This window comes from Clytia hemisphaerica, unplaced genomic scaffold (genome assembly GCF_902728285.1).
Source record: "Clytia hemisphaerica strain Z4C2 unplaced genomic scaffold, Clytia hemisphaerica genome assembly, whole genome shotgun sequence".
Classification (NCBI taxonomy): domain Eukaryota; kingdom Metazoa; phylum Cnidaria; class Hydrozoa; order Leptothecata; family Clytiidae; genus Clytia; species Clytia hemisphaerica.
Genome location: NW_027103674.1, coordinates 1,883,370 through 1,892,288, shown reverse-complemented (window position 1 = coordinate 1,892,288; position 8,919 = coordinate 1,883,370).

Genomic DNA, 8,919 nt, shown 5'->3' with positions numbered 1-8,919 from the left:
TCGCTGACTAATTTCACTGGTCTTAGTCTGCATATTTACCTATTTAGGATTCTTCTTTCCCTTGTTTCCTAGCCCACCCCGTTTATTACTCTCGGGTACCTAATAAGTGGGGGGGGGTAGAAAAAAATATCATGGGTGGAAAATTTTCGAAAAGGAGCTAATACAGCAGAATTAGGGCAAAAGAAAGAACTTTTAAAAAAATTGTTCCTTAAAATCAATAAGCAGGGGGCTGGAATAATAATGTCCTGGGTGGAAAATTTTCAAAAAATCAATTAGCGCCCCCCTCCCTGAGAGTAGGTATCTGAAAGTAGCGTTCAAGCAATTACCAATTTCGACCAGTCTAATTTGCATTACAACTAGTTGAAATCACCATTATTCATTATGTGCTTATATAAAAACCATTGAACAATAGATATTTAATTTTCAAGTGAAATGACATCAATCAGATTAGAGGGTTATTATTAAAAGCTTGTTGTTTCTTACGGAATTGCTTTAATTAAATTAATACAAGCGCTTATTAAGTCTCTGATAAACATGCAAAAAAATATGTGACTTAAAGCAAAGAGTAAGCAAAAAAATGCATTTAATTTCATTTGCTGTTTATCTCTTTACAATAAGGCGTGGGAAACACGAAAAAAATTGTTGAAACTGAAAATAGAGGCAGCGCGGTGGCGAAGAGAGGCGTAACCCGCATTTTGTGCATAAGGCCTTATATATCCCGCTCTGACGAACTTTTTTAAATGGAGGTAGAATTTTAACAAACTTATCTTAACATCAGTTTGTTAATTCAAGATATATACCCCTGCAATGGTCTTTTAAAGGTCCGCTACCAGGACATTTCCATAAGTTTGATGAAGTTAATATCATGAATAGGTAATCATTACGTAATTCAAATCCGAAATACTGATTTTCTCAGAATAAACTTTTCTCTCAAAAAAATCACGTGATTTTTTAACAGACTGTCCACCAAGAGGTTATTTACCTTATGATTAAGAGTATGATAAGAAAACGTGTCCAACCTTCCTTTTCCTTTCGCCTATCGAGTCATGAGAAATCTCGCGTGATTGACGTCATTTACCGACAATGCTCGTCAGAAAACGACTATTCTCGTCAATCCCGAATTTCCGCCCGACTATTTTGTTAGCAAGCACGAAAACCAAAGGCTGTTGTAGTTTTCTTTATCTAGTTTATCTAATTTATCCGAGTTCTATTGTTTTGAATAGTTCGTGTTAGGTCAGTCAATGATCCACAACCTTCACATTAGAGTAACACTCCTACGTCAGAAAACAAATGTAAATTATCGGCAACTCCCACCCATTCTCAGGAGCAAATACCATTCTTGCTTTTTAATATTTCTCCAAACCCTTTACCTGTTTAGGATTTCAGGTTATCATATTTTGAAAATATTTCTAGCTGTGGAAAAAACGTACCTTGCTTTGTTCCAAACAGCTTGATTTCTACCTTTATCTAGTACGACTTCCGAACCCAAGCAATTTTACATTGCTTTTGCTTATGCTTTTGGGGCTGGCATGACCCGCTAGATTATGCTATTTCGGCAGGATTGCGATTCAATTTTTTTACACTATATTTGTGTCGTGATTTAAAGTCTATTCACGATAAGTGTGCACTCTTTTTTCTTTTACCAATAACTTTTGAAGGAATTCTTCAATCTTTATAAATTTGGTATCGTTGGAAAGATATTAGTGAGTGGAACAATTTGAAATAAAAAAATCTTTAAAAGAATTCTAAAAATGAAGATGAAAATGAAGAAGAAAAAAATGAAGATCTTGTAGAAAAGTGCTATAACTTTCATTTTCACTGGAGAGATTCTTTGATCTTAGGAGATCATCACTGTGAAAAAATTTCATTAAAATATTTATTCAATATAAAGTTATGATACAAAGTTAATAAGTGATTGACCCCAAAAAACAGCAAAAAACTGCAGAAAACAGCGTTTTTAGACGTCAATCAGCTTATAACTTTGTTTGATATCTTTTGATTGAATGATTATTTTTAAGAATTTTTTTCACAGTGATGACGTTCGATGATTAAGAATTCACTTCAGTGAAAATGATAGTTATAGCACTTCTCTACAAGATCTTCATTTTTTTCTTCTTCATTTTCATCTTCATTATTATAATTTTTTTAAAGTTATTTTTATTTCAAATTGTTCCACTCACTAATATCTTTCCAATGATACCAAATTTATAAAGATTGAAGAATTCCTTCAAAAGTTATAGGTAAAAGAAAAAAGAGTGCACACTTATCGTGAATAGACTTTAATTTTTTTTTGAATTCTGAATTCTACTTCCTAGCTCTACTTATTTTAAGCAATTTAAATACTGTAACGTTTTAATTTAATATTTTATTAAGATTTTGCACCAGACCCACTTCCCCTTCTTTAGAACCTTTGGGTTGGAATACTGTTGAAATTCTTAATACGTAAGTATGAAAACGAACGTGTTCAATATATAGCTTTTCTGTTTACATTGTCAAAATGAAGGACAGACCATCGTCAATTTATTTTTCCCTTCTCCAGAGATTATGGATTAACACTTCCAGAGCTTTTGCAGGATTTATATGTTACACGAGAATTAGTCATTCTGAAGAGACAAAATGATGATAAAAAGTCTGTAAATAGATGTGTCTGACTTGTCTGATAGAATTTCGCAGTGATAGGTAATGCAAAATATAAACACTAAAAAAAAGATGCAGAAGCAATCAAATGTGGTCTAATGGTTGGAATGTAAGACTCCTAGTCGGAAATTGTGGGTTAAGGCCCAACGCAAATCGACCAACGTAGCGAGGTCACCTCTCGCGCTGCCAATTGGTGATGGTCCATTTCAAATGAGAAACGAATCCAGCGTTAAACTGAGAAGGGCCGCCCTAAGCTAATAAATTCATGAATTTCATGACGTAATATTTCCAACGGAAATACCCCAGTTTTAGCCAGTAGTGGCAAATTTAAACTAGTCAAAACTTGTATAAAATTTGCCACTACTGGCAAAAAGCAGGGTCTTTCTGTAGAAAACATTACGTCATGAATTTAAAAAAAAGTAAGAAAGCAAAAGAAATCTTTGATAAAAATCTATCCTCAATCATCTTCCTTTTCCTTGATCTTCCTACGAACTTATTCTTCATTACGTCCCTTTCAAAAAAAATTTCTCCGGTCTATAGATAAAAGAGAGAATTGTGGGAACATTTCATGGTCTTCTGCCAAAATGGTATCGTCATCACCATGGCAATTAATAAACAAGACATCAACAACAAACGTCAATGTCGGGAAATTTTATTTGTCGGCTTTTTCTTATTGGAGGTTTTTACAAGTAATAGCAATTATGAAAACATTACAAATTTTAATATATTCTAAATCAAGGACTGAGAGTTTTTAATTATTTGGTTATAAAACTCTGAAGTATGATTCTAACAATTTCATGAACTTTTAAATACTCCTTAGTATTTTGGTCGCTCCTTACCAATTAGCTTAATTAAGTTTTTAATTAACTTAAATCAAGGGATGTAAGGTCAAGCAAAGTACACCGACTTTACTTCAACCTCAAATTCTATAATAGAGAAGGTATCAAGCCTATCATCTGCCAATATATTTCAGGCATTCTACGAGTGGGATATTGAAAAAGTTTGGCAAAGATTAGATTTGAGGAGATTTTAATCTCTGGCTGACCTTTTTGCATTTCCTTTGTCTGAATACACGCTTGGCTTGATTTATGGAACGAGATAAAAGATCAAAGTTTTGATTCAATAGGAACTTAGTTAGCGGAAAGATTCTAAGAGAGTGGTGTTGATAAACTGTAGTTAAATTTGATGGTACTGTCATGATGGATTTACAAATAGAATTTTGTATGTTTGAATGTTTGTAAATATACATTATGCATGAGACAAAAATATCTCAACCAGATATAGAAATTCAGATATTCTTCAGCGAGCGTTCGTCCGGACAAGACTTATAGAGGAATCATGGATTGCGTGGCCATCAGACCTAGGTTAGCCTGGTTCCACGAGTGGACCCCGTTGACCCCGGTCTGACTGCCATGCGCATCCACAAAGAATGTTAAAGCAGAGTCGTTTAGAGACTGGACCGTAAGGTTGGTGAAGGGAAGTACCTGGATGAGGCAGGTGGTAAATCAAACGGGGAGAACTGCGAAGTTATGGGGTTCTTGCTCAGAGATAATAATAAAACCCAAGTCGCAATAAACTGCAGTGAGCGGCGACGCCTGGACGCAGGTGAAATATTGACATTTAAATTTGTTTGTTTATTGTGTGTAACTTTACTTTATCATTTGGATGGATTGAAATAAATATGCACGAGCCGAAAAAGTCTAGTCTACTTCGTTCTACTGTCACTCTGAATTCCACTGTAAGTCCTCCCCGTCTTTTAGCGGCGGGTCAGATCTTAAACGCCTGGGGTATAAAAATAAATATTCGCTTGACGTGCCAGGAGAGGACCGATCAATCTACCCCGCACGACAGTACCTTTGATAGAACTTGGTGGCATAGTTGAGTCTTTACAACTCGAACACGCACTCAGAACACAAATTTGTACGAATAATGGATTTCGGTCTATATGGAGAAAAGTTTATAAGGTATTGTTGACTGAAGAGACCAGAAAACTTGTACGAGTTAAGGAGACATTTGGTTTATAGAGGCTAGAGATAAACTCCACTCTAGCTTTTTTGGTTGTTTCAATTTTTTTTCGTAAGATTTGATTTAATAAACAATGGTCTGATGCGTTCGTTAATTTGAATATAAATATTCGATCATAAATCATTTTAGGTCAGCTTTTGTAGGCTCTATTTATTCTCGAGCCTCGTTAGTCTTTTGAAAAGTTTTCTGATGTAAGAGTGTTCTAATGGATTTATTCTCAAGAAAAATACCTAGATATAGTATTATCGAAACTTAGCTATCAGTACGTCACCGATCTTTAAATAGTCACAGTCCACCATTTAGAAGTATGGACCTCCATAAGGCACGTTCAGTATCAGTAAACTATAAACAGAACACGAAAGATGAGATTCAATATTTGATTTAACTTTTCCCTCATACCTTAAGTAAAAGTAGAAATGACGTTTGAAAAGTCACAGTTACTTCAAATTGAGAACACGTGCAGCACCTCTTTTCTCACGATTTACATAATTTTACATAACACACTACGTAATTTGTATGACGTTTTCAAAATCGTGAGAAACAGGGTGATTCGCGTGTTCTCACAAATAAGTCAAAATTTCTTCTTTAAAAATATGGGTTTGAATAATGTAGGGTTTAATTAATAATCAGTACCATCATCCCAGCTGACACACAATGTTGTTTCAACGTTCATCTAACGTTATATATACGTTGTGAACATTAGATAAACGTTGAAACGACGTTGCGTACCATCATTGTCCATCACTCTAGTAAATCCTAAAGTTATTCATGTAAATTATTTCAATTTCAAAAATTTTTAAGAATAATAAATTTTCAAAAAGTAAGAACATCTTAAGAACAATTCTGAACGTGGAATAGCTGAGTATGAGGGAACAATTGTCAGAGTAATAGAAATAGGGAATAAAGCCTTAAAATGTTTTTCGTTAAAAAAAGGAACAAGATAAGAAAAATTCTAGGCCCAAAATGCCTTTAACATACAAAAAAGAAAACACTTTTCATAAAAGCACTTTTTCTAAACGACACTTTACAATGTTATATATATAGGAGATTCCGCTAGTATAAGCAAGTATCTGTCTGACTGTCTGTCTGTCTGAAATTTTCGAAAGTTTGTGACACTACTAAAGCTAATTTTTATCGACGTCCTTTAATTACAAGGTATTTCTAAGGACGTAATTTCTGATAATTATTGTTTACAAAGAGTTTTCCAATGCAGTGCTAAATCTCAATGATTATATTGTGAAGAGATATTCCGGAATTTTTTTCAAATTTCCAATCATGTTGTTTTTCAAATATTCTTTACCAAATTTTCTATCAGCTGTGAATTGCTGGTCACCAAATTTTGAAATGAAACTTTGCTAAATGTTAGCAATACAAAAGATTTTGAATTACAGATTTCTAAAATCCATTCACAATCAATATTAGTTCTTAAACTTCTATATGAGAACAAGATGTGCTCTGATAAGGGTTTAAAGTTGGCCTGAAATACTCATTACAAGAATAAAATTTTAAATTTTAAATTTTAAAAGTTATCTTTCATCATAAACAAAGTAAATGTGTACTATTTACTTTGTTTATGATGAAAGATAACTTTTAAAATTTAAATTTTAAATTGGCTCTGATTTCAATGAGCACTCTGCAGCATCAATCACAAACAAATCATTACAAGAATAACATGTACACGGAATTTCAACTTAGTTTAACAGCGAGTTCTTATTAAAAAATGACGTATGTCCTGACACTATTACTCTTTTAAGAGGTACCTGGATATTTGAGCTATATTTATCGTCTGACTGCATCCTTAAAGAACTTGTAAATGTAAACCTTCATTGACTAAGTACTTCTCATGAAACAGAACCTCGAAAAGCTTTCTGCATGTCTCAGCAATTTCACTAAAGAAATGTTAGGGAGATATAATTAGTCCAGATCATAACAATCGATAAATTCGACCTTCGATTGTAATCGGTAACCTTCGGTCTCCGTTGTTTAAACATCGATTCATATTGTTGATTATCGATTGCCACCTTTGATGATTGATTGGGAATCGATGTTTACATTGTTTCATATCATCAATTTTATATCTTATAATATTTCAATTATCTATTAACGACCTATTATCGATCAATCCATATTGATTATTTAATCGATAATCGAATTTATCGATAACTATTTCCGAAAAAATACTGTATCCATAAGAAATTAATAATCAATTGATTAACTTAGATAATTTAATGGGAATCGAATTTTACACCGTTTCATGTATGCCAATTATCTATTAGCCATCCATTTATTGCCGATCAATCAATATTGATTATTTAATCGATTATTGAATTCTGGAATCGAAAAGTTTTAAAATGATCAAATAAACTAAGAAGATACTTTCTTGGCAATATAAACAGGAATTAAACATAATGCCAGATTATTTGAAAAAGATTAGAGACATTGACTTGGCTTGATAGTATATAAGTTGTTTGTCGTAAAAAAAGTAAGTTTGAATTACATTTTTGAATGTCATCAGTAGACGTTTTGGCAACATTTTGTTTTGGATAATAAAAGCTGTTTGACTATATCTCAATTAGAACGTTACTACGGAACACCCAATGCAACATAGAAATTGAAAAAAAGTAAGGGATTTTCGAGAAACATCTATATGGTTTATGTTGATGAGGTGTGATATTAAAGGACAAGGGAGTCTACATTTTCAAATATCAAGGAAGGTCGAGATCCAATATAATGAAATCGGGAAATAGTCGGGAAATAGTCGGGATATTTTATTCGAAAAGGAGTTTTTGTGATTGTGGAGCTAAAATCCAGAGGGTCATGACTAGTAAAATGTTATGTCCAGGGAATCTGTTTTTAGTGAATATCCATAGGGATTTGCAATTCCAAAAACTGACTACCATAGCACTTTGATACATAAGAAAATTACCAAACAATCTTCTAGAAAAAAATCTCAATCCAATGTCTATAAAACGTCTATATAACCTGATTCTTAATGACAACAATGAGCCTTTGAAGGTTCTATTGTGCTATATCCCCAAGCAGTTCGAGCAGTTTAGTAGTTGAATTCAAAATTTATGTATTTTATGGTCGTTCTTTACAATTAAAATGAAAGTGATACTTCGACCCTATCCAGGTTAGGACAGGGAGGGATACTTAGGTAAAAATAGGTGCTAGGTAAGTGCGGACGGTAGGGGTCGGGTTTTCACCCTTCAAAGTCTCTTCAAGGGTCAGAAAATTCAGGATTTTAGGAAATTTTTTTTATTTCAAGTGAAAAAATTGTAAATAAAGTCTCTCTAAGGGTACCCCTTTTTTCAAAAAAACGAAGACAATTTTTCAAAAAAGTCTCTCTAAGGGTCACCTTTTCAGCAAAACTCAGTCTCTCTAAGGGTCAGTTTTCGGAGGTCCCGTCCACACATACCCCTCATCCGCCAACCCTAGTACCCATCCCCGGGGGTTAGGGTCAGCCTGAAGATCCATGCTATGATTTCTTCGTTTTGATATTGACAGCGAAATGAATAGCATGTTATTCTTTCACTGATCAAAACTTTCTTTAAAAGTCTCCTGTCTAGGTGAGGGACATCATCATTGGTGTAGTTGGAGCTTAAAGTTCAAAATGTCACGAAAAAACAAAGGATATTTAGTGATACTTATAATTTCCTTTAATTTGCTCATATTAATTGTTTGTTGTGCACTGTATTCTGTGTTTCAATAAAGCAAAACATTTAATTGATTTTGCAACATAATTTCTAAGAAACTGCACCGAGAAATGCTCATGGTGCATAAAATTGTTCATTGAAAGTATTCATCTTTAAGCCTTAATTATTTCACTTGAAGCAAATTCAGCTTTTATTGCTATGACGTGCACAAGGGCTTTATTTTTGGCATACAAATTATATCAATAGTTACTGCCGTTAAATTTGAAAAGGAATTTTTGGAATTTGAAAAATTCTCTGTTTTCATTTACTTCCTATTTGAGAGAAAAAATGACTTTCATTTGATAGTATCCAAAATAACATGTGCATTTTGTAGACCGAGATACCCAAGTTTGTACCATTATTTTGCCCATAAGTTGACATCTTTTTTGTCATTGTCAGTGTCGAAGTATTTGAGTTTTGTGAGAGCCTTTACTCAATAGAGCCTGCCACTGAATTTTTTCATCTTGGAACAAAGAAATTTCTATCTCCATTGGGATTTCAATAGGAACTTTTATCCCCAGTGAGAAAAAAGGTTCCACCGGGGCTGTGAGACAGGGATGTT